Raw genomic sequence first — 26,143 nt, 5'->3', positions numbered from 1 at the left:
CACGCATGAGGATCACCTGGAGGGGTGGTTAAAGCCGATTCCTGAGTCCCCGCCCTGGAGCTTCTGAGTCGGGAGGTCTAGGAAGGTGAGGCTGCTGAGTCTGGCCAGGGGCCATGCTCTGAGACCCACAGAGCTAGGATTACAGACTGTGCCATCTCTCTGAGTGTGTGCGACTGAACATTTGCTTTTAACCATTCTTTCTCAAACACTCTCTTGCGAATGTTGAGGAGAGCCTGGATCAGGGTCCTGGATAAGAGCTGACGAAATAGAACCAACAGTAGGTCTCTGGGCCTACCTAGTTAGCCCTGAAATGTAGTTGGGGCTGAGCCTGATATTTCACAGGCTGCTTCTTGACTCATGTTTGAAATTTTTTTTTAAATCCAGTGTGATTTATTCTTCCTTTGAGACAAGGGCTTGCTCTGTTGCCCGGGCTGGAGTGCAGTGGCACAATCGTAGCTCACTGTAGCCTTGACCTCCTGGGCTCAAGTGATCCTCCCACCTCCCAAGTGCTGGGATTAGAGGTGTTAGCCACCACACCCAGCCAAACTCTAACAGAATACTGTAGAGAATAAATCACAATAAAGCAGGTGCAGTGGCTCATGCCAGCAATCCCAGCACTTTGGGAGGCCAAGGCAGGAGGATCACTTGAGCTCAGGAGTTCAAGACCAGCCTAGGCAACATAGCGAGACCTCATTTCTACAAAAAAAAATTTCAAAAATTAGGCAGGCATGGTGGCACATGCCTGTGGTCCCAGCTGCTCAGGAGGGAGACTGAGGTGGGGGGATCCCTTCAGCCTGAGAGGTCCAGGCTCCAGTGAGCTATGAATGTTTGCACCATTGCACTCCACCCTGGTGGGGCAGAGCAAGGCCCTGTCTCTAAATTAAAAAATAAGAAGTGCAGGGAGGCTCAGCTGAGTTCTCTGTTTAAGATCTTGCAGGCTGAGATCAAGGTGCTGGCAGGGCTGCATTCCTGACCGGAGGCTCTGGAGGAGTCTTCTCCTACACTCATGCAGGTTGTGGGCTAACGTCAGCTCCTGGAGGTTGTGGGACTGGGACCCCTCTTTCCTTGCTGGCTGTCAGCTGGGGAAAAGTCTCTGCTCCTGGAGGGTGCCTGCTCTCCTTGTCATGCTTTCTGTCGGCCCTGAGTCCCTCCCACCCTTCAAATCTCCGGCTTTTTATGTTGAATCTCTCTGGCTCCAGCCATAGACAGCTCTCTGCTTTTAAGGGATCATGGGATTAGATTGGGTCCACCTGGATAATTCCGGCTAATCTCCTCATTTAAAGGTCCATGACCTTAATTAGATCTACCAAGTTCTCTGTGCTGTATATAATACAACATATTTTCAGGATTAGGGCACGGAGATCTTTAGGAAGACATTCTGCCTATCACAAATAGGTAACACGGTTGAAAAAAAAATGAGAATACCATCTAAGTGACGACAGTGAAGTCTTATTCCAACTCCCTGTCCTTTCTGCCTGATTCTTCACCCATCTGAACAGCTTGCCACTTGTATTAGTCTCTTGTTTATCCTTTCAGAGTTTCTTTTTTGAAAACATAGCCATGAATAGCCTAGATGTGGTGGCTCATGCCTGTAATCCCAGCAGTTTGGGAGGTGGAGGTAGGTGGATCGCTTGAGCCCAGGAGTTCGAGACCAGCCAGGGCAACATGATGAAATCCCACCTCTACAAAAACAATACATAAATGAATAAATAAAATTAAGGCCAGGCGTGGTGGCTCATGCCTGTAATTCAGCACTTTGGGAGGCTGAGGCAAGTGGATTACCTGAAGTCAGTGGTTGGAGACCAGCCTGGCCAACATGGTGAAACTCTGTCTCTACTATTTTTTTTTTTTTTTTGAGACGGAGTTTCACTCTTGTTGCCCAGGCTGGAGTGCAATGGCGCAATCTCAGCTCACTGCAACCTCCGCCCCCCGGGTTCAAGTGATTCTCCTGCCTCAGCTCCCAAGTAGCTGGGGTTACAGGCGTCTGCCACCACGCCTGGCTAATTTTTTGTATTTTTAGTAGAGATGGTGTTTTACCATGTTGGTCAGGCTGGTCTCGAACTCCAGACCTCAGGTGATCCACCCACCTCGGCCTCTCAAAAGTGCTGGGATTACAGGCGTGAGTCACCGTGCCCAGCTGCCTTTTTTTTTTTAAATTTTTTATTTTTGGAGATGGAGTCTCGCTCTGCGGCCCAGGCTGGAGTGCAGTGGCACAATTTCAGCTCACTGCCATCTCTGCCTCCTGGGTTCAAGCGATTCTCTTGCCTCAGCCTCCCCAGTAGCAGCTGGGACTACAGGCGCCCGCCACCATGCCCAGCTAATTTTTATATTTTTAGTAGAGACGAGGTTTCACTGTTGGCCAGGCTGGTCTCGAACTCGTGACCTCGTGATCCGCCCGCCTTGGCCTCCCAGAGTGCTGGGATTACAGGCGTGAGCCACTGCGCCTGGCATAGTTTTTTTTTTATAGTGCATAGAAAAAGTTCTTCATCTATCTTTATAAAACATAGGACTTGTTAAATGGGTACCATAATTTACTTAACCGGCCTCTTATTCAGAGACTATTGGTCTATTCCTGATATTCTGCCATGCACTCTGTAGCTACCCGTGCTAACTTCATACACACACATCATTCCTTACATGTGACCACTGATTTTTGTTTTTTACTCTAACATCTCTAAGGCTAGAGGCAAGTTGGGGTGGTAACAGTCTCTTGTGGGTACACAACTTGTCCATGGGCAGTTTGATGGCCCAGAAAATGGAGGCTTTTGCTTAAATCTGTGAATCTGTGTCATTGCTGAACCTAAATGTTTTTTCAATGCCGCCAAAGCATTCTCAGCTTTTCTGTAGGACACTGGTCAGCCCCAGTGCACACCAACCCAGTCCATGTGAATGGTGCCTGTCAGTTGCAGTCACCAGACGGGCAAGCTGCCACTCGGCCCCAAGCCCCTGCACCCACCCGCCTTGACACTCTGACCAGAAGACATTCCTCTTGCAGGGCCTGAACTGTCGTCCCCGCTCATCTTCTGGGTAGTGTTTACGCTGTTGCCCACAAGGGCCCTTTCCTCTGGCCCTTTGGAGGCCTCCGGCTCCCTGGCCAGTCCCTCCTCCTCTCCTGTTTTCTGCATTGTCGTCAGGCGTCTGAAGACTCATAAGCTGATTCTGAAGGCTGATCTCCTCACCTAAAATAGCAAGCTCAGCTAACCGCAGGGCTTGGCCTCTCAAGGCATGCACAATCAGGGTCTCGGCTGAAGCCAATTTCCTGCCCCCTCCCCACCACCCAACCTCAGCCCCAGGACCAGAAGTTTTCTGTCCTTCCTATTTTATTCCACAGAGGTCTCAACTTTCAGTTTCATTATGAGACAGAAATGAGTGATGTCTCCTGAAGGGCTCTCTGATGACTGACTGGGGATAAGTACCCATCCCTCCAAGCCTTCTATCACCACTGCAAAAAACTCACGGTGGGCAGTGACTGCACATTCATCATCAAACAGACATCCATCCATCCATCCAAAGAACCAGGGCTGTCCTCCAGGCTGGGTTCAGGGGCTGGGGAGAAGCAGAATGAAAAGCCAAGGCAAGGCCTAGAACTCTGGGAAGATCAGGAAAGCACAAACCATGGCTTTAATAAACAACAAAATAGATTTAAGAGCTATTTCGGGCCGGGCATGGTGGCTCACACCTGAAATCCCAGCACTTTGGGAGGCCAAGGGGGGTGGATCGCCTGAAGTCGGGAGTTCGAGACCAGCCTGACCAACATGGAGAAACCCTATCTCTACCCAAAATACAAAATTAGCCAGATGTGGTGGAGCATGCCTGTAATCCCAGCTACTTAGGAGGCTGAGGCAGAAGAATCGCTTGAACCTGGGAGGCAGAGGTTGCGGTGGGCTAATATCACACCATTGCACTCCAGCCTGGGCAATGAGTGAAACTCCGTCTCAAAAAAAAAAAGGAGCTATTTCAATCCACTGGGATGGATTTCTTTCTATTCTCTCTGCATCAGATGGAGCACAGCTTCCAGATGGGGGTTAATATGAGCTGTCACTTCTCACTTGGCATTGCATATTCTTCACTCACTTTCCTTTTTTTTTTTTTTTTTTGAGATGGGGTCTTACTCGTCACCCAGGCTGTACTGCAGTGTGCGATCATGGCTCCCCACAGCCTCGAACTCCTGGGCTCAAGGGATCCTCCCACTTCAGCCTCCTGAGTAGCTGGGAGTACCTGGGACTATAGATGCATGCCACCATGCCTGGCTAATTTTTTAATTTGTTTTAGAGATGTGGTCTCCCTGTGGTGCCCAGGCTGGTCTTAAACTCCAGTCCTCAAGTGATCCTCCTGTCTGGGCCTCCCAAAGTGCTGGGATTATAGGTGTGAGCTACCATGCCCAGCACACCACTTTTCTTTGCTACCCCCCCACCCCAATCCCTTTTTCAGTTTCTTAAGCTTTTCACCTCAGGACCTTTGCACACACTTTCCCCTGGGCCTGAAAGGCTGCTTCTCCTGCTGGCCAACTCCTATCCACCCTGCATCTCATTGTGAGTGTCGTTTCTGGTGGGAAACAATCCTGCACCCCCTGCCCTGGGTTGGTTCTCTCTCCTTTGTTGTTCCTTTCCTTCCATATCCTAAATGTATTTCCGTGTAATTATTTAATCCATCATTTATTCATGTTCTGTTTGTAAACGTCATGAGGACAGGGACCATGCCCCTAGTACCTGCTATGTTATTACATTGTCTGGCAGAGAGCAGGATATCAATACATGTTTGGTGAATAAGTGAGAAGCAAAGAATCAGCCGTTCCTCCATCGGCAAGTCTTCCGTAAATGTCCGGGGCGGGGGAGGTCAGCATAGGTTCCACATAGTTCCTGCAATCAGGGAATCTGCTGTGGAGCATATTCTTGGAAATGAGAGTTAAAACACCGAGCATGAGAAGTGCTGGGGACATGGAAGCCCCGGTGCTAAGGTGTTTTCCTTGAGCTCCTGCATCCAGTTTCTGAGATAGTGCATCCCAGTCCTATTTTTGTCCCAGAGGGCCCCTTGGGGTCCTCCATTGTCATCCTTAGTTACTGACCCCAGGAATCTGGTCCTCTTTCTGCACGCCGGCTTGCCCCTAGAACTTCTCAGTCCACTCTCCTGGGTGCTTGCATCCCCTTTCGGTCTTTTTCATCTCTGCTCTGGTTGTCTTTTCTTTATCCCATGCTGGCGCCCACCCAGGAGGCCTCCTTTCCTCCAGTCTTAGTCAGCTCATCATCCTGACAATAACTGCGTTTAAAGATCCATTATTTTCATTTGCATGTAAAAGGTCATCCTTTTGGCCCCCAGACAATCTGTTGCTTGTATTACAACTTTAAAAATATTTATGACTCCTGAATTTACATTTTAACACAGACCTCGCCAGGTTCCGCGTTTGGGGGATGGAGTCACCCAAATCTCACCATTTGCGCTGGGGGTGAAGAGATGCCGCCTAGGAGGCTGCTGTGGCATACCTATAGAACAGTTTCAGATGCAAATTGATGTTCTTGGTTGAATGGGGGTGGCGAGGGCCATACACACAGGCATGCACAGACCCCAGTCCTTAATCTTCATCCTACAGAGACAGACCCTGACCTCGTCCCCTGCTTGGCCAAGAAGCTGGGGAAATATCAGGGGGTCTTTGGGTGATTTTTTTTTTTTTTTAGAGACAGGGTTTTACCATGTTGGCCAAGCTGGTCTCGAACTCCTGACCTTGTGATCTGCCTGCCTCGGACTTCCAAAGTGCTAGGATTACAGGCGTGAGCCACCGTGCCTGGCCTATGGTCGATCTTATTCCAAGCCCTGTTTGGGGTTGTTTTGAAGGCGGAGATGGCCCTGTTCCCCATCTGGACCCACTTCCTCTATGGCAGCCGTCACTTGAACTTTTGCAGATCTCTAGGGTAATTTACCCTCAGCTTGGAACTTCTTGGTGTATCCCTGTCCACAGATTATTTTTCCTTGTGAGCCTCAGTTTCTCTCTATAAAACGGGGCCAAAAGTCTACCCCTTACCGGCTCTTCACACGGGAGGAGGTAAAGGCACACTTTTAATTTTTTTGTGGAGATGGGGTCTCGCTATGTTGGCCACGCTGGTCTTGGACTCCGGGGCTCAAGCGATCCTCTTGCCTCTACCTCTCAAAGTGCTGGGATTACAGGCTTGAGCCACCATTGGCCTGAAGGCACACTTTCATCATCACAAGGAGAGGGGAGGAAAGAGGGCATAGGTCTCCCAAGACAGAGGTTCACTGTGCATCAAGGCTGGCCCAGGAGCACAGGCACAATACCCGTGCCAAGGGGAGCCAAGCATTGTCCTCCGGAGTGCGGTTCCCAGTTGGATGCGCTAGATGGAGGGATTTCTCGTGGTGGTGAAAGCAGGAGCTTCTTGGAGGCGGGCAGGGAGCACCCACGCTGTTTGAGGAAGAGGGGTGGAACCACTGGGAAGAGGTGGGAGGGGCTGCTCTCCATCCTTCCCATCCTCTCCTCCTCCGGAGTCTCCTTCCTCTTTCTCCTGGACTCCCTCGGGGTGGCCTTCAGGAGGGAGTCGCCAGCGCCCAGGTGTGACTTCCGAGGAATCTGAATCTTAAATGTGTGTAGATGATGCCGAATGTTGCTATTCACCTTTTTATGTGAACCCGTCTCCGGAAGTGTGGTGGCTTTCAGTCCTCTGTGCAGAATAATCACTAGGGAAGCTTTTAAAAAATACCAGAGCACTCCCCTGCACCCCCAAATATACCAGAGCCCAAGTCCAAGGAATGTGACTTAACGGGCCTGGGGCGGGGCCTAGACACCCGTGGCTTGTAAAAGTTTCCCAGGTGATTCTAAAGCGCAGCCCAGGCTGCATCCAGCCTGCATTCAGTTGGGCCTTCTGCAGTCTGTGTGGATGGAGGTGCTGCTCAAGTGATCCTTTGGAAAGTGAGCAGCTGAAACTGGCCCCTGGGCAAAAGTGGGAGAAGGGCAAATAGAAGTAGGTAGGAAGGTGGCAGGTGAGGTGTGGTTGGAGTTCCAGCATGTTCAGTGCAGGGAGCAGAGGCTGAGAAGGGTGTGTGATGCACCTGCAAATACAGCCACCAGGGGCCAGGAAGCCGAGGTCGCCTTGCAGTCCTGCTCCAGAACCTTCTCCCTCTCAATTGGCCTTTTCCCACTTCTGTTTTCTCTCTCCTCCCCTAGGAGGCTGTAAGTGAAGGACAGGTTTAGTGTAGTGGGCCTGGCTCAGCCACTTGCTGGAACCTGGATCCAGGGTATTAGCTCCTCTGAAGTCAGGTTTTTCATCTGTCGAATGGGGGGAAAGTGCTTGCCCACCTCATAAGGCGACTGAGGCTTACACCAGGTCATCCGTGGAGCTCAGCTGTGGCTGTTGTTTTTACCTGGTCTTCCTCTTGATGGCTGCGGAACTGAGTGTCTGTTGAACCTGTGAAGCCCGCGTTTCCACATCTTCTACAATAGGGACAGTAATAGGTGGTGCACAGAGTGGGAGGGAGTTAGAAGGGAAAGGACAGAGCACGAAAGAGGCAGCTGAGAAGTTGGGTTCCTCTACCCTTCTTCCCTCTGTCTCAGCGCCATCCCCCCACTACTCTTTCCCCTCAACAGCGCTCCTCTCGCGGTCCTGCTGAATAGTCATCCATTTGGAGGCTCTGGATGGAGCTTTTGGTTTAAAGAGGAGGCCAGGAGATGTAGAACAGTGATAAGGAAATGCACATTAGAGATAAAGGACCTGCTTAAATCAGTCACTAAGACCTGTCAAAGAACAGTTCTGAGTGCCTGTTCCTAATGCTCCCTCCGTGGCAGGACTGGAGTCCCAGGGAGAGACGGGAACTAAGCAGCTTCTCGCATCCATTCATTCAACCACTGGGCAAACATTGACCCAGCAGTTACATAGAGAGCGGCACCCACAGCGTTTGGTGACGAGACCGCCTCTGCCATTGGGAGGTGTATCCCAGTGATAGAGGCACTCAGGTCCTGGAGCATTTCAACACAGTGCGCCACATGCTGAGACAGGGGCTCAGCCCAGGGAGGACACCTGGCCTTCCTGAAGCAGGAAGGGAAAGCTCTCCCAGGCCCAGCGGGTGTGTGCACCTGTGCAAAGGCCTGTGCAAAGCATGAGCCTGGCCGGTTTGGAGAACTGCAAAGAGGTCAGTACGAGGAGCTGGAGGCTGTGCAGGGGGACAATAAAGAGAGGCCAGTGCAGCGGGTGGGGGGAGCTTTTGGAGTTTTCAGAAGGGAAGTGGTACGATCTGATTTGCTTTCCTAAGGTTTCTCATCCAGAGTGCAGAAAACACTGGCAGGGATTGTGGCTGGAGAAATGAAATGGAATCCTGGGTGATGCAGGTCCTCAGGCAGCAGGGCTTTTAAAAGATTCTGAGACAGCCAGTCCTCCCCTCCCTGCTGCTGGAGGAAGGCTCTTGAGAACAACACAGCAACCATAAGACCAGGAAGGGCAGGCAGTCCTCCTGCTGTCCTGTCAACAGGTGGAAATAAAAGTCCTTCACCTCAACAAGGCCACGGACCCCACGTCTGATGTATAGAAAAGGCTGGCCAAAACATGCACAATCGCACGAGAGGCCTTTTTTTTCCTACTTTTTAAAAAAGTTTTTATTATTATTATTTTTTAGAGATATGGTCTTGCTCTGTCGCCTGGACTGGAGTGCAGTGGTGTGATTATGGCTCACTGCAGCCTCAAACTTCTGGGCTCAAGCAATTCTTCTGCTTCAGCCTCCCAAAGTGCTGGGATTACAGGTGTGAGCCACCACGTCTGGCCCAGAGGGCCATCTTTTGTCTTTGGATTCAGAGCCCACTTTGAAGGTGGCAAGTCACAGATGTTGGCATAATCGATGATGATTCCTGGGGCAGCCAAAGGAAAGGACCAAAATACAGACAGTCTCACCAGGCATGACAGCAGTGATAAAGAAAAAGCCACTCCCTTTTCCCCGCAAAAAAGAAAATGAAAAATAGGAATGGAAGAAAGAAAACTACTATGGAGAGTTGTAAAGATAAATGTCGGTGCTTGCAAAGTATGGGAGTCTGGGCGTGGTGGCTCACGCCTGTAATCCCAGCACTTTCAGAGGCCGAGGCGGGTGGATCTGTTGAGATCAGACGTTCGAGACCAGCCTGGTCAACATGGTGAAACCTCCTCTCTACTAAAAATACAAAAATTAGCCAGCAGACTAATTTTTATATTTAATTTTTAAATTAGTGGCGGGTGCCTGTAATCTCAGCTACTCAGGAGGCTGAGGCATGAGAACCACTTGAGCCCGGGAGGTGGAGGTTGTGGTGAATGGAGATGGCACCACTGCACTCCAGCCTGGGTGACAGAGCGAGACTCCCGTCTCAAAAAAAACAAAAAAAGAGTGTGTGGGAGACGAGAAACAGAAAAATGGAGGCAAGTGGCTTGGGCTTGATCCCTAGGGGTGTTTCAGTGTTGCACTGAAAATGACGAGCTAGGCCGGGCGCAGTGGCTAATGCCTGTAATCCCAGCACTTTGGGAGGCCAAGGTGAGTGGATCACAAGGTCAGGAGTTCAAGACCAGCCTGGCCAAGATGATGAAACCCCATCTCTACTAAAAAATAGAAAAATTCGCCCGGTGTGGTGGTGGGTGCCTATAATCCCAGCTACTCGGGAGGCTGAGTCAGAGAATTGCTTGAACCCGGAAGGCAGAGGTTGCAGTGAGCCAAGATTGCGCCATTGCACTCCAGCCTGGGTGACAGAGCGAGACTCCATCTAAAAAATAAAAATAAAAAATAAAAAAATTTAAAAAGCCGGGTGCAGTGGCTCATGCCTGTAATCCCAGCACTTTGGGAGGCCAAGGCGGGCAGATCACCTGAGGTCAGGAGTTCGAGACCAGCCTGACCAACATGGAGAAACCCCGTCTCTACTAAAAATGCAAAATTAGCCGGGCGTGGTGGCGCATGCCTGTAATCCCACCTACGCGGGAGGCTGAGGCAGGAGAATCACTTTGAACCCAGGAGGCGGAGGTTGCAGTGAGCTGAGATCGTGCCATTACATTCCAGCCTGAGCAACAAGAGTGAAACTTTGTCTCAAAAAAAAAAAAAGAAAGAAAGAAAAAAAAGAAAATGAAGAGCTAAATGCAAACAAACAAGAAGACCTCGCCCAGGCTTATCCATTTGCTGTTGGCATTTATCGTGATCTCCCAAGATTGTGGTGTGATTGCACAAGTGGAGTGCTGCCCGATTCCAGGAGGCACTGTGTACACTCCTGGCATTGTAGGCTCATCTATTTATGACAAGTTTTGGCCAGTGGCACACAAGAAGCCACACAGTGAATGGCTGGGCTGACTGGCCACTCCTTGCAAGGCACCCTGGTGTCATTTGCCTCTTCTCTGTTACACCAGGTTGAGGAGACCTGAATGTCTAACAAACGCTCATACACCCAGACATCCACTCTTTTCCTCCATACTTTCAATCATGCGTGCCTTCCCACAGCAGACGTTTGGGTCCTTCCTCTGAGCCTGGCACTATGAAGACCCCAAGGTAAACAACAGCTTTCCATCCACTATGCAAATATATATGAAACGAACAGTCATAGAAATCCATGAATACAAAATCACAAGCTGTGATACATGTTGAGGAAGAAGACAAAAGGGTATTGTGAAGACTGGAACTGGGGCTAACTTCCTATAGGGGTGTTCCCTGAAGCCCTCCCCAGGAAGACACATTTCCGTTGGGATCTGAAGGATGGGTGGGAGCTGCACTGGTCAAGGAGGGGAAGGAGCTCGCCTGTAAAGGGGATAGCACAGCAGTGCCTTGGAAGTGAAGGGCCTCCTCACTTGAGAGGCTACAGGAAGGCTGGCCAGCAGGTCGGGAGCTGGGGGAGAGGGTGGAGACATGGTCCCCAGGCCCATGATGAGGCTGGCCCAGCAGGCCAAGGAAAAGAGCTTGCATTTTACTCACTGTGTAGTGGGTAGACTTTGAAAGGTTTTCAGCAGGAAGGAACATGAGGGGCATGCTGAAATTTGTGTTTTTAGATCTGCAGAGTGGAAAATTAATGGAAAGGGGACAAAAGTAGAAGCTGCTGAAGTGAGCAGCTGCGGGATGATGGGACCTTGCATTGGGTTGCAACCGCGGAGATGGAAGGAGTGGGCAGGTTGAAGGGTAAACATGGGGGCCTGGTGGAGGTTTGGGGTGGGAGATGTGGAAGATATCCGCTAACTCCTCCTCATTTTCTAGAGTGGAAATCAGGTTTCTGGCAGAAACAACTGGGTGGATGGAGGTGCCACTCACTGGGAAGGGGAAAGTTGGAAGAAGAACAGCTTTTGTGGGGAGGGAAAATGGAAAAGTCAATATGGGCCAAGTTGAGTTTGAGATCTCAGTGTTGGCCTATTCACTGTCACAATATGAGGACAGAGATAAACTAACCAGCTCCTCTCTCACTGAGTATATGTTTGAGCATTTGCATTCCCAAAAAAAGGACAATCAAAACAAATATTTATTGGGCAGTTTCTGGGAGTTCAGCAGGGAGAAGCAACAAGGAAGACAGTGGAACAGAGCCATGAGCAGCATGGCCCCAAGACTGCCTCCCCAGTTCCAATATTTTACTTAGTGGGTCCTGGACTTCTGCATCTATAAAATGGGCAGATCACCTCCCTCACAGAGTTGTCCTGAGGACCGCATGAGATGGCGTAGACCACGCACTCTAGTCCAGTGTCCAGCACATAGTAAGTGCTCACTAACTGTGAGCAACTTTTGAGCAAATATTTAATGAGTGTTGCAATCTAATGGGGAAGCTGGACAGGGAGCAAATAGCTTCAAGAGTCACGAGTTGCTGCAGGCCTCAGTCTTACTTTTCAGTTTGCCCCTTACAGTCATGAAGTCAGGAGTTCTCCCCTCCTTGGTTAGTGATGGTCTGTTGGGTTCTGCTCGGGTGTAGCATCTGTGGTTTGTGTATAACACCGTTCATTTCTCCATTCTGCTCCAAGGTCACCTTATCAGCATCTCAACAGCCAAAAAACAGGAAGAAGGCCCCTAACTGGGGCTGTGCACTCACGTCCATGGTTTAAAGAGTCAGGTTCCCAAGGGTCGACCCCAATACCAAACACTGTTAGCTTCTTAGAGGCAGTGAGTTTCAAGTTCTTGAGTTGAATCTTTCAGTATCTCCCTCCATATCATCAGTAACTGTTTATATTGCTATTCTTGATTTTTTTCCATTTTAGGCATTATCTGCTGGCTTCCAACTGTAGAAATGAAGATCCTCTTTCTACCCCGACCAGCACAAACACATTTTCTGACTCTCTGTCATCCCAATCTATTTGTCGTAATTTTGTGAGCTCTATATTCATTGGTTATCTTCATGTGCCTGTGTAGACACCACTGAGTTGGATAGTTTAGGATAACTTCTGCTTTCCTGCACAATTCTCTGTATTTCATAGAATTAACAGTTGTCATATTTTTTTCTTTCACTTTGTTTTCTATGTCTTCTTCATTTATTCAAACTCTCCTTTGGTTATGTGAAACTCTTATGAATAATGAATACAATCAAACACCTTAGGTATTATGCCAATTTCATCTTGAAAAACTTTTCTTCCTGAGGGTTTTTACCATCTCCAGCTGATCAAGGACCAATTGTTCTTAGGTCTGGTGGACAGCTCTGGACTTCAGATCTTCCTTTGTCACCAATCTGGGAATTTCCTCTGCCTTTTCTTTTGATTTATATTTATTTCTTTAATTTTTTTTTTTTTTTTTGAGACAGTCTCACTGTAGGTTGGAGTGCAGTGGCACCATCTTAGCTTACTGCAACCTCCACCTCCCGGGTTCAAGTGATTCTCGTGCCTCAGCCTCCCGAGTAGCTGGGACTACAGGTGTACACCACCACGCTTGGCTAATTTTTTGTATTTTTAGTAGAGACGGGGTTTCACCATGTTCGCCAGGCTGGTCTCGAACTTCTGACCTCAGGTGATCTGCCCACTTTGGCCTCCCAAAGTGCTGGGATTACAGGCGTGAGCCACCACACCCGGCCCTAAGATGGTTTCTCACTCTGTTGCCCAGGCTGGTCTCAAACTCCTGGGCTCAGAGATCCTCCTGCCTCTGCCACCCAAGTAGCTGGGATCCTCTGTTTCCTGGATCCCTAAATTCCTTTTTTCCGGGTTTACCATCTTATTTTGAATGACTTTTTTTTTTTTTTTTTTTTGAGACGGAGTTTCACTCTTGTTGCCCAGGCTGGAGTACAATGGTGCTATCTCAGCTCACCCTGCAACCTCCACCTCCCAGGTTCAAGCAATTCTCCTGCCTCAGCTTCCTGAAGTAGGTGGGATTACAGGCGTGCACCACCACGCCCAGCTGATTTTGTATTTTTAGTAGAGATGAGGTTTCTCCATGTTGGTCAGGCTGGTCTCAAACTGCCAACCTCATGTGATCCACCCACCTTGGCCTCCCAAAGTGCTGGGATTACAGGTGTGAGCCACTGCACCCGGCCTGAATCATTTCTTTGATGATTTTCTCCACTCTGTCTTCTCTTTCTGGAACATGGAGTTTTCTTTCTTTCTTTTTTTTTTTTGAGACAGGAGTGTCGCTTTGTTGCCCAGGCTGGAGTGCAGTGGGCGATCTCGGCTCACTACCACCTCCATCTCCTGGGTTCAAATGATTCTCCTGCCTCAGCCTCCCGAGTAGCTGGGACTACAGGCCAGCTACTACCACATTCAGCTAATTTTTGTATTTTTAGTAGAGACAGGGTATCACCATATTGGCCAGGCTGCTCTCAAGCTCCTGACCTTGTGATCCACCCACTTCGGCCTCCCGAAGTGCTGGGATTACAGGTGTAAGCCACTGCGCCCAGCCCTTTTTTTTTTTTTTTTTTTTTTTTTTGAGATGGAGTCTTACTCTGTTGCCCAGGCTGGAGTGCAGTGGCACGATCTCGGCTCACTGCAACCTCCTGCCTCCCGGGTTCCAACGATTCTCCTTCTCAGCCTCCTGAGTACAGGCATGGGCCACTATGCCCGGCTAATTTTTGTATTTTTAGTAGAGACAGGGTTTCACCATGTTGGCCAGGCTGGTCTCGAACTTGTGACCTCAGGTGGTCCACCCGCCTTGGCCTCCCAAAGTGCTGGGATTCCAGGTGTGAGCCACACTCACCAGATTGTTCATATATTGGATTTCTTGAACTGTTCATCCTTTTAAAAAATCTTTTCCTTTCATTTTATTTTCTTTGTTCTTTCACTCTGCTTTCTGGGAGATATCCTTACCTGTGTCATTGAACTCTTTTTTTTTTTTTTTTTTTTTTGAGACAGAGTCTCACTCTGTCACCCAGGCTGGAGTGCAGTGGCACCATCTTGGCTCACTGCAACCTCTGCCTCCTGGGTTCAAGCGATTCTTCTGCCTCAGCCTCCCGAGTAGCTGGGACTACAAGCACGAGCCACCACGCCCGGCTAATTTTTATATTTTTAGTAGAGACGGGGTGTCACCATATTGGCCAGGCTGGTCTCAAACTCCTGACCTTGTGATCCACCCACCTCGGCCTCCCAAAGTGTTGGGATTACAGGCATGAGCCACCGCGCCCGGCTACCTTTTTTTTTTTTTTTTTGAGACAATATTTCGCTCTTGGTGCCCAGGCTGAAGTGCAATGGCGTGATCTTGTCTCACCACAACCTCCGCCTCTTGGGTTCAAGTGATTCTCCTGCCTCAGCCTCCCAAGTAGCTGGGATTACAGGTATGTGCCACCACGCCTGGCTAATTTTTGTATTTTTAGGAAAGATGGGGTTTCTCCTCCATGTTGGTCAGGCTGGCCTCGAACTCCCTACCCCAGTTGATCAGCCCACCTTGGCCTCCCAAAGTGCTGGGATTACAGGCGTGAGCCACTGTGCCCAGCCACCATTCAACTCTTTTGTTGTTTTTCGTTTTTAATCTCTTATCGTTGTTTCCAGAACATCTTTTTTCATTCTTTTTTTTTTTTTTTTTTTTTTTTTTGAGACAGAGTCTCGCTCTGTCGCCCAGGCTGGAGTACAGTGGCACAATCTTAGCTCACTTCACTGCAAGCTCTGCCATTCTCCTTCCTCAGCCTCCCAAGTAGCTGGGACTACAGGCGCCTGCCACCACACCTGGCTAATTTTTTGTATTTTTAATAGAGACGGTGTTTCACCGTGTTAGCCAGGATGGTCTTGATCTCCTGACCCTGTGATCCACCCACCTCAGCCTCCCAAAGTGCTGGCATTACAGGCGTGAGCCACTGCGCCCGGCCCCAGAACATCTTTTTCATTCTTTGCCTATTCCTTTTCTATAGAATCCTGTTGTTGTTTTGTGGGTATAATATCTTCTCTTATATCTCTAAGGCTAATATCTTAGATAAAGTTTTCTTCTGCCTCTTATTCTTTTTCTTCTGAGATGCTCTTTCTCTGTCATAAAATAGTATTTCTCAAATGCAGTAACTCTTGGCTGTCTGCTTATATTTAAGAGTAGGGTACTAAAAGGATGTTATAAGCTCTTTGTATGTGGGAAGAGCAGGGAGGGAGGAAGCTATGTTGCCATGAGTTTTACTAGATGGTGACCTGGTACATCCCTTTAAATATCATTAGGTCTTTCCAGTGAGGCTGGATAAAGCCCTAGAGAAGGCTTTTCCCTCTTTTTGACTGTGGATATAAGTTGCTGATGTTTGGGAGACTAATAGGGGAGAAAGGCTTGGAAGACTCAGTGTTCAATATGCAAAATTTAGAAAAAGTCTTCATTTTTAGTATGATAACCCCATCCTTTACTAGGCCAGAAACTCTGTTTTACCTTTCCCTGAAAACAAACGTTCACTGCTCTGCCGAAGAGGGAGCGGGAGGAATGTCTGTGACTCTAGGTTTTTGTTAAAAAGGCTTTCCAACCATTCCTCCATTTCTCCTGCTTTGGACTTACCTTCAGCCTCACTTTCACAGGTATCCAAGGCTTCTTTCCTCACTGCTGGTTTCAGATTCAGTGTTTGTTTGTTTTTGTCTTCTAAACTGTTGGCACTTGTTTATGTACCTTCCATCTTCCAAGTTTTTTTTGCTATTTTCTCCTTTCTTGCTTTCTTCAACCTTGTGAATATATGCTTAATTTTTTTTCCCACTGTCATTTTAGTGCAGGTTTTGGAGAGGAACTAAGGTTAATTCATGTGTTCAGTCTGCAATCTCTAATTAAGAATCCATCCATGCACTTGTGAATATACCCCAACTCATAGAGCAATTGAAGGGGCTCTCACTGGTACTGTTGGAGTATCTTGTTCCTCAGTCCCTAGACCACAAGAAGTAACGCATTAGAGGGAGAGGATTGCTGGAATTTAGACCTACCCAGAATGGCAAGTGAACTGCATAGGAAGGGACAGAAAAATTATATAAAAAATACATACAAGCAGAGCAGTCTAAAGCCATTTAGGACAGGGGCAAACAAAGCTCCACACCTCACTGGCATTGGAAATAGAGTGATAATGCAATAGCAATAGAAAGTATTATAATAAATGCTCATAATAACGATCCCAAGTCCTCAAAAAAGATCAAATTATGTTCACTGCACCCTAAGAAGCCAGAAAAGATACTAGAAAGATTTGTGCAAGGAAAATTACTTATGCTGGGCTGGGCACAGTGGCTTACACCTGTAATCCCAGCACTGTTGGAGGCCAAGGCAGGCGGATCATCTGAGGTCGGGAGTTGGAGACCAGCCTGACCTACATGGAGAAACCCCATCTCTACTAAAAAAAAAAAAAAAAAAATACAAAAATTAGCCAGGCATGGTGGTGCATGCCTGTAATCCCAGCTACTTGGGAGGCTGAGGCAACTTGGGAGGCTGAGGCAAGAGAATCACTTGAACCCGGGAGGTGGAGGTTGTGGTGAGCTGAGATCACGCCACTGCACTCTAGCCTGGGCAATAAGAGTGAAACTCCTTCTCAAAAAAAAAAAAAAAGAAAGAAAATTACTTATGCTGTGTGATTGTATAGTTGCTTTATAGTTTTAAAAATATTTTCAGCCAGGCACAGTGGCTCACACCTGTAATCCCAGCACTTGGAAGGCTGAGGCAGGTGAATCACGAGGTCAGGAGTTCAAGACCAGTCTGGCCAGGATGGTGAAACCCCGTCTCTACTAAAAATACAAAAAAATTAGCCAGGTGTGGTGGCAGGTGCCTGTAATCCTGGATACTCGGGAGGCTGAGGCAGAGAATTGCTTGAACCTGGGAGGCAGAGGCTGCAGTGAGCCGAGATTGCGCCACTGCACTCCAGCCTAGGTGACACAGCGAGACTCTGTCTCAAAAAATAATTTCACATATATTATTTCATACATACACACACAAAAAAACCTTACTTGGAAAAAAAAACTTAGTAGGAGACACATGGCATTTTTTCCTTTTTGCAGATTAAAGCTTTGAGTTTCATGGACATTAAGACATTTTCTTCAAAACCACATAGCAGTTCAATGAAAGAGCTAACTTTTCTGCTTCCTAAAAATACTTTGGTGTTTCAAAACACAAGCTTCCAGTGTCCAGAAAAATCACTTATGCCCGGTAACGTCTATTCCTGGGCTCCACCTTTGCTAATTGTGTCTTCCTCCAGGGATCTGCTTCCTTGTGCCCGGTGACTCCCCCACTAGTTCGAAGACTCCCCCACTAGTTCCCCTTCCTTGCTGCCAGGGAAAGCGGTGTGGTGGAACCCACCTGGGCCTGCAAGACCATGCTATGCTTGTTACTAGCTGTGTGACGGTGGGCAAGTTACCTTACTGCCAGGTGCTTCAGGGTACGCCTTTCTCAGGTGGGGATTGCAATAGTCCCTACCTTATAAGATTGCTGCAAGGATTAAATGAGTATACACACACACACACACACATATATTCGTATATACTCATTTATAGGTATATATTGCTGTAGGGATTAAATGTTATATATATATATATACACACACACATACATATATAATTCTTAATATGCCTTAGCAATTATTATTTCCATTTTCTTAACTCTGGGGGTCAGAGAATCTTATTTACCTCATATAACAATCATATATGCAGCACTTTAAACCATTGGTAACTCTGCTATACTCTGTTATAGGTTGTGCATAGCATATAATTCATGATATTGGTGTGAAGAAAGGGATGTTTTAATGAAAATACCTCTCAAATGTTTGTGTAGCCATAGATGATCTTTAATTCTGAAAACCTCTCCTGTCTCCAATTCTTTGGTCATAATCCACCTGTCTCTTCGGGCATCTTTCTGTTGAGGTTTAGTTTTGTAGTCACTAAAAGATGCCTTTGTCCTCTTTTTCTGCCCTGCAGATTTTCAGGTTCTGAACACAAGCCCAGTTTCTGCTTCTGATGATCATTTTCAATAGAGCATAAAAACCAGAGCCCTGTTCCACGTTTTTACGGCCTCTGCACTTGGCAAAATATTCTTCCCGAATCGCCTCACGTGTGCTCCCTATCATCACACCTTTTCAGCTAGGCAACGCTCAGAGTCACACCTGAGTGGAGGCTGATGCCCCTTTGGAGGCGACTCCAGCCACAAAAAGTCCTGCTTGGAGCTGGTTTTAGCCACAGAGGGCCAATAAATGGCCCCTTCTGAATGAGGTGCCCCTGTACCTCTGCAGAGCCTGCTGCCGGCCTCCGGGATCTAACTGGGCTCTGATTCACCGCTCCCAACCCCACATCCAGGTAAGTGTGTCCAGCTCTTGTCTCTGCTTCCACCTCAACATCTGAGTCTCCACTCCCCAGAACCCGGCAGGTTCTGCCTGACAAGGACCTGCAGCCCTCAGCCAGCTGCCACACCCTTGCCAAGATGTGACTTGGAGTCCTGGAGCCACCTTCGGAGATGTGAAAATTAGCTCCTACTTTTAGCCAAAGCATTTGGAAAGAAGAGCTTGATCTTTAGCTTTGACCTGGTATTTAAAAAAACCCTTCAAGGGGAACATCACACACCGGAGCCTGTCGGGGGGTGGGGGCTGGGGGAGGGATAGCATTAGGAGAAATACCTAATGTAAATGATGTGTTGACGGGTGCAGCAAACCAACATGGCACATGTATACCTATGTATCAAACCTGCACGTTGTGCCCATGTACCCTAGAACTTAAAGTATTAAAAAGAAACACAAAAAACCCTTCACATGATTTACTTTCAGAATTGGTGGTTTCCCTTTGTGCAGCACTGGAATCCATCTTGTTTCTCCTTATTACTTGTGGTCATTCTGCTTCCTCTGACTTTCAAAAACTTAGTGTTAAACTCTTCTTTTTTTTTTTTTGAGACAAAGTCTCACTCTGTCACCCAGGCTGGAGTGCAATGGTGCAATCTCAGCTCACTGCAACCTCCGCCTCCCGGGTTCAAGCAATTCTCCGGCCTCAGCCTCCCGAGTAGCTGGGATTACAGGTGCGCACCACCACACCTAACTTTTTTATTTTAGTAGAGGCTGGTCTCGAACCCGTTACGTTGTGATCCACCTGCCTCGGCCTCCCAAAGTGCTGGGATTACAGGCATGCACCACTGAGCCCAGCCTAGTCTTGAACTCTTGATGAGGGATTCCCTGACCCCTCTGTGTTTTCACTTTGGGATTTCTTCCTGTTTATTAAATGAATGACCTTGGTACTTTTTGGAGAAAATGACAAAAAGGAGCACCAAGGCTCCAGATGTATGGGAGCTGCAGAACTGAAAGTGCCGTGGGCTTTGGGGGGTAGATTTGGGGTCTGGGGGTAGATTTGAGTGGGACTGGGGAGGAGTGGGGTGCAATCGAGTCTTTAGACCGTGCGTGTGACATGGAGGTCCCTGGTGTAGCCTCCCATGTCAGCATTTCTAATTGGCTTGGATGAGGCATCCCAATAGTTACTTCTAAGAATAGTCACGGCTAATATTTATCAAGAGCTTACTATGTGTCAGGTACTTTGCATGTGTTTTTCCTTTAATTCTGACAATGGATACTCTGTGGTGGGTGCTTTTATTATCCACATTTTCAGATGAGGAAACTGAAGTATAGAGAGTTGAAACAACTTGGTCGAGGCCCCACTGCTACAGTGCTAATGCCAGGCACAAAGCGAGGTCTGACTCTGACCGTCCTGGGCACAGGAGCCTTGTCTGCTCCACTTGTCCCTTGGAGCGTTGTTCTTGCTGGTCTTCTTCACACCCCAGCTCTTGTCTCCCACCTCCTGCCCCTTCTACTGTCCTGTCCCCACATCCCTGATTTCCCCTAAAACATATATTTTATTATAGCTACTTTTTACCCTCTGTCTAATGGGTTGCCCCACAGTCCACAATCACATTTTGAGGAAGGAGAACTTCCCAGAGTTCATGAACAGATTTTGGAGTGCCTCTTTGCGGTGCTTGTTTCCAAAACTAACATGCTGTGGACCTTTCAAAGACACAGCACACACAAACACACACACACCCTCCCTCCAACACAAATAAACCCACATGCGGCCAGGCACGGGTGGCTCACGCCTGTAATCCCAGCACTTCGGGAGGCCAAGGTGGGTGGATCACCTGAGGTCAGGAGTTCGAGAGCAGCCTGGCCAACATGGTGAAACCCCATTTCTACTAAAAATACAAAAAATCAGTGGGGCATGGTGGCGCACGCCTGCAATCCCAGCTACTCGGGAGGCTGAGGCAGGAGAATTGCTTGAACCCGGGAGGCGGAGGTTGCAGTGAGCTGAGATTGCGCCATTGCACTCCAGCTTGGGCAACAAGAGTGAAACTCTGTCTACAAAAAAAAAAAAAACCCACATGCACATAAACTGAAACACACACGAACACACAAACACCCATGTGAACATGCGCACAAGCCCCCCACATCAAACTCAAATGCACACAGCAAGCATGCATGTAAGCCACACACTTGCCGCTCCGGCTGCCTCAGCACTGCAGAGCCCCTCTCCCCGGCCTCTCGTTGGATCCCTGGTGCACACTGAAGGGAAATAAAACCTACCCCAACAGGAAGTGAAACAGTTGGTGAGCCTTTCCGGTGCTCTGCACAGATGCTGGGGCACTGAGCAAACAGCCCTCAGTTTCTGGAGCTGTTCCGAGGTAACTGGGGTCCTTTGGGAGCTGTGGGATGATGAGGTTCAGGAGGTAGCTGGGAAGTCCGGAGCTTGGGCTTGATCCACCTGCGCTTCTCCCTGTCTCCATCTGAGATGAGTCTGAGACTCTCAGTGGAGGAGTAACAGGTTTTCTCCCAGCAGGCTTTTGAAAATGGGCCCAAGGGCATTTACTCAGGACCACAGATGCCTGTGGCCTTCTCCACTCTGTCACCCAGGCTGGAGTGCGGTGGCACGATCTTGGCTCACTGCAGCTTCTGCCTCTCGAGTTCCAGTGATTCTCCTGCCTCAGCCTCCCTAATAGCTGTGATTACACCCAGGCTGGAGTGCGGTGGCACGATCTCGGCTCACTGCAGCTTCTGCCTCTCGAGTTCCAGTGATTCTCCTGCCTCAGCCTCCCTAATAGCTGTGATTACACCCAGGCTGGAGTGTGGTGGCACGATCTCGGCTCACTGCAGCTTCTGCCTCTCGAGTTCCAGTGATTCTCCTGCCTCAGCCTCCCTAATAGCTGTGATTACACCCAGGCTGGAGTGTGGTGGCACGATCTCGGCTCACTGCAGCTTCTGCCTCTCGAGTTCAAGTGATTCTTGTGCCTCAGCCTCCCTAATAGCTGTGATTACAGGCACCCGCCACCACGCCCGGCTAATTTTTGTATTTTTAGTAGAGATGGGGTTTCACCGTGTTGGCCAGGCTGGTCTTGAACGACTGACATCAGGTGATCCGCCTGCCTCGGCCTCCCAAAGGACTGGGATCACAGGCATGAGCCACCACACCCGGCCTCCTTTCTTCTTAGTCTGGAAGCAAACTACTTCATGAAGTTTTCATGCATCCTCTTTTAAAAGTAAAAGGAAAATCTTGTGGAGGAGAGAAGATGAAGTAGATATAGCAATAAATTGTGAACAGGGATTGCTTTTTCTAGTATTCAACCACGCGGGTCTTGACCAGCATTAGATAAACTTCTGTCTGGCAGCCTGGAAAAGTTCAGTTGCTGGGACACAAATGCTTTTGGGGTCCTTCTTGGAGAGGATGGAGTTGAAGATTTGGGAGCTTGATGGCCTTTGTTATGTGTCACCAGGCAGACAGGGACAAGGGGCGGGGCTGTTGATGGAGAATGCGGCATGGGGTAGGTGGGATGGTGACGTAGAAGTCACCGTGCTCCTGCCCTAGAGATTTTAGTAGCAGGCAAACACCGTGGTCAAAAAAGAGAGTCAAGGACTTAATGAAGTTAAAGGGGTTCTTCTGAAGTCCAGCACTCTGATTTTGGGGGTACAGCTTCTACCATAACTGCATATTGCTGATACTAGTTCCTTCTTAAAATTTTCTTTGCTATCTGATATACTACAGAATAACTGAGCTGGGAAGAATCTTGGATATTAAAATGATTTAATGAGTAGCAACCTTTCCATTTTTGTCATATCCTTGCACCTCTATTTACTTAATATTTTTCTTTAACTTAAAAATTTTTCAACAAAAACAATAATAGTTATCATATCATGGGTTTGATGTGCTAATACACGTTTTAAAATTACCTGTCAACATAATTCCTACCCATTTGTGAGCCACCTAAGATTGTATTTATGCCACTGATGATATTCACGTTGCACTTTGAAAACCACTGATCTTGTCCAAGTTACCTTTTTTGTAGGTGAGGACACTAAGATCTGGAGACGTTAGTGATTTGCCCAAGGTTGCACAGTTAGAATGATACAATTTGAGGGTGTTCCTAAGGTCTCCTAATTTACAGTCTTGACATGTTCCAGTATGCTGTATCATACTTTCAAGTGTATAGAAACAATTGTTTTATTTTCATTTTAAAAATTTTATTTACGTATTTATTTTTGAGACAGAGTCTTGCTCTGTTGCCCAGGCTGGAGTGCAATGGTGCAATCTAGGCTCACTGAAACCTCCACCTCCCAGATTCAAGAGCTTCTCATGCCTCAGCCTCATGAGTAGCTGGGACTACAGGTTCAATCCACCACGCGTGGCTAATTTTTGTATTTGGTTTTGCTATGTTGCCCAGGCTGGTATCGAACTCCTGGGCACTAGTGATCTGCCCACCTCAGACTCCCAAAGTGCTGGGATTACAGGTGTGAGCCACTGCCCCTTCTTAAATGTAATTCAAATAGATAACCCAGGTAAAGGAGCAGCATAGAGCCTTGTGTAGGGAGATGCTGAATACATTTCCTTCCTTCAGTCCCTGCTCATTGCCATCCTGCACTGGCTGCTCTCTGCAAGTTTTGATAATCCTTTCTAATGCTAATGCTCTGAAATACCAAGATGCTGTACCTTGGTGTGGCCACTGAATGATTGACTGTGCTGTGCAAGGTACTCAATCTAGAGACTATCAGTTCTGGGGCAATTTCCTGTATTCCTTATTTGCTTATTTCCTTCACCTGTTTTTTTTTTCTTTTTCCTTCTGAGATGTCTGTTATTTGGGTGTTGGATTTCCGCAACCAATAATCATCTCGTTTTCTTTTCTCCTATTTTGCTTTACTTTTAAAAATATTTTCTTTAACTTCATTTTTAATATTGCTAGTACATTTTTAAACATTCGGCTTTGCTATTTTTAATTTCTGAAAGTTCTAATTCTCATTTTTTTAAATCACCTCCTGTTCCTGTTTTACACACACAATGTTTTATGTCTTTAAGGATGTTAATTACAGTTCTTTCAGATTTTTCTTTTATTTCCTGTGTTGCTTTGTTTCCTCTCAGTTCCTTATCTCTGTGTGTTTTGTTTTGGTTTCTTTCTCAGGTTGAAGCATGTCTTATGATCTTGTGCTCTGGTTATATTTGTTATTTATTTATTTATTTATTTTAACTTTAATCCATTTTATTTGAGTCTGTCTCTCTATATATATATGTGTTTTTTTTTTTTTTTTTTTTTTTTTTTGAGGTGGAGTCTTGCTCTGTTGCCAGGCTGGAGTGCAGTGGCACGAACTCAGCTCACTGCAACCTCTGCCTTCTGGGTTCAAGCAAGTCTCCTGCCTCAGCCTCCCAAGTAGCTGGAATTACAGGCCCACACCACATGGCTAGTTTTTGTATTTTTAGTACAGACAGGGTTTTGCCATGTTGGCCAGGCTGGTCTTGAACTCCTGACCTTGTGATCCACCTACCTCGGCCTCCCTAAGTGCTGGGATTACAGGCATGAGCCACCACTCCCAGTCTTAGTTACTCTGAAATATACATAATATTGTTGCTAGGTATAGTCACCCTAGTCTACTATGAAACATTAGAACTTATTTCTTCTATCTAACTGTAGGGTTTTTTTTTTTCCTGGGAGTGGGGCAGATAGGGTTTCACTCTGTCACCCAGAGGGGAGTGCAATGGCACCATCATGGCTCACTGCAGCCTTGAACTCCCAGACTCAAGTGATCCTCCCACCTCAGCCTGCTGAGTAGCTGGGAGTACAGGTGTGTACCACCACACATGGATAATTTTTATTATTATATTTATTTATTTATTTTGAGACGAAGTCTGGCTTCTTCCCCAGGCTGGAGTGCAGTGGTACGATCTCAGCTCACTGCAACCTCCGCCTCCCAGGTTCAAGCGATTCTCTTGCCTCAGCCTCCTGTGTAGTTGGGATTACAGGTGCACGCCACCATGCCTGGCTAATTTTTGTATTTTTAGTACAGATGGGGTTTCACCATGTTGGTCAGGCTTGTCTCGAACTCCTGACCTCGTGATCTGCCTGCCGATAATTTTTAAATTTTTTGTAGAGATGGGGGGTCTCGCTTTGTTGCCCAGGCCAGTCTTCAACTTCTAGGCTCAAGTGATCCTCCTGCCTGAGCCTCTTGAAGTGCCTGTCTATTTGTACCCATAACCAACTTCTCTTCATCCCCTGTGTCTACCCCAACCCTTCATAGTCTCTGGTGTCTATCTTTCTATTCTCTATGTCTATGAGATCAACTTTCTTAGCTCTCACATATGAGTGGGAACATACGGTGTTTGTCCTTCTGTGTCTGGCTTATTTCATTTAACATTATGTCTTCTAGTTCCGTGCATGTTGGTGCAAATGACGTGATTTCATTTTTTTTTTTTTTTTTTTTTTTTGAGACGGAGTCTTGCTCTGTCGCCCAGGCTGGAGTGCAATAGCATGATCTTGGCTCACTGCAACCTCCGCCTCCTGGGTTCAAGCAATTCTCCTGCCTCAGCCTCCTGAGTAGCTGGGATTACAGGCACCCGCCACCATGCTTAGCTAATTTTTGTATTTTTAGTAGAGACAGGGTTTCACCATGTTGGTCAGGCTGGTCTCGAACCCCTGACCTCGTGATCCATCTGCCTCGTCCTCCCAAAGTGCTGGGATTACAGGTGTGAGCCACCGCGCCCAGCCCATGATTTCATTTTTTAATGGCTGAGTAGTATTCCATTGTGTATATATGCCACATTTTCTTTCTTTTTTAAATAACTGGCTTCTGCTTTCTTGTGTAATTTACACAGGAGAACCCCAAATTCCATACTTGGTTTTTCTCTTCTGCCTCCATTGTTCTTTCAATATATATGTCAACAGAGATCGTTTCTCCCAATAGCTTATGCGGTTTGATCCTCAACCAGGACACACAGGCCCTACAAAATCCCAGCCCTCCAAGACGGATGCCTGGGCCCTCCCATTTGACTGCACCCATGTCTGTTTGTCCTGGGGCTCTGCCCTGGTCCTGTCACCCCTGAGGCGTCCTTAGGGTAGGAATGCCAGACAGGCTCTGTGTGATGTGTCAACTGTGAATAAATACAAGAGTCTGCTAGGAGCCCCCAGCTGAGGATTGAGAGGCAGGCTGTATCTGGGCTCCATTTCAAAGAATGCTGTGATCCATTAGCAATGTCTGCCATGGCAATACCCATTAAAAGTACCTGGAAGGAGGGTTTTGGGGAATGGGCTCAGAAAGGAACAAAGTGTGTCTGTTCCATTCCTGCCTTAGGTGGCTGTTCTGCCACCCAGGCTGTGCTGTCTCAGTGGCCAGTGGCTGAGGAGGAAGTCTGAAGGCCACAGAGTTGCAAATGGCTTCCCTGGGGCCTGCAGGACCAGCATAGGCCCCAAGCTAGAGGAAGCTTGGAGGGGCACCCATGCTGGGTCCTGCGGAGCTCTGCATACTACTGGCCACCCTGGCATTAGCTCCTTATCCTCTGGAGTCCATCTCATCCTGGAGAAGATAGCTGGCTGGCCTCAGAGCGTTCGATGCAACTCGGGG

The 26,143-nt window shown here is 47.7% G+C and overlaps 1 protein-coding gene across 3 annotated transcripts in view; it reads left to right on the top strand.

Annotated features, from left to right (window-relative positions):
• Positions 1-18,409: 18,409 nt before the first annotated feature.
• ADA2 (adenosine deaminase 2) overlaps positions 18,410-26,143 on the top strand; it is a 44,489-nt gene continuing 36,755 nt past the window's right edge. For 2 of the 3 annotated variants that reach the window (XM_054470064.2, XM_054470061.2), the window contains exon 1: positions 18,410-18,596. The gene's annotated coding sequence lies outside the window, so the exon portion shown is untranslated. Of the gene's footprint in view, positions 18,597-20,882; positions 20,950-26,143 lie in introns of those variants that run through there. The other variant, XM_054470062.1, reaches the window with a different exon arrangement.

Source organism: Pongo pygmaeus, chromosome 23 (genome assembly GCF_028885625.2).
Source record: "Pongo pygmaeus isolate AG05252 chromosome 23, NHGRI_mPonPyg2-v2.0_pri, whole genome shotgun sequence".
Taxonomy (NCBI): Eukaryota; Metazoa; Chordata; class Mammalia; order Primates; family Hominidae; genus Pongo; species Pongo pygmaeus.
This window is presented reverse-complemented; position numbering and strand designations above follow the sequence as displayed.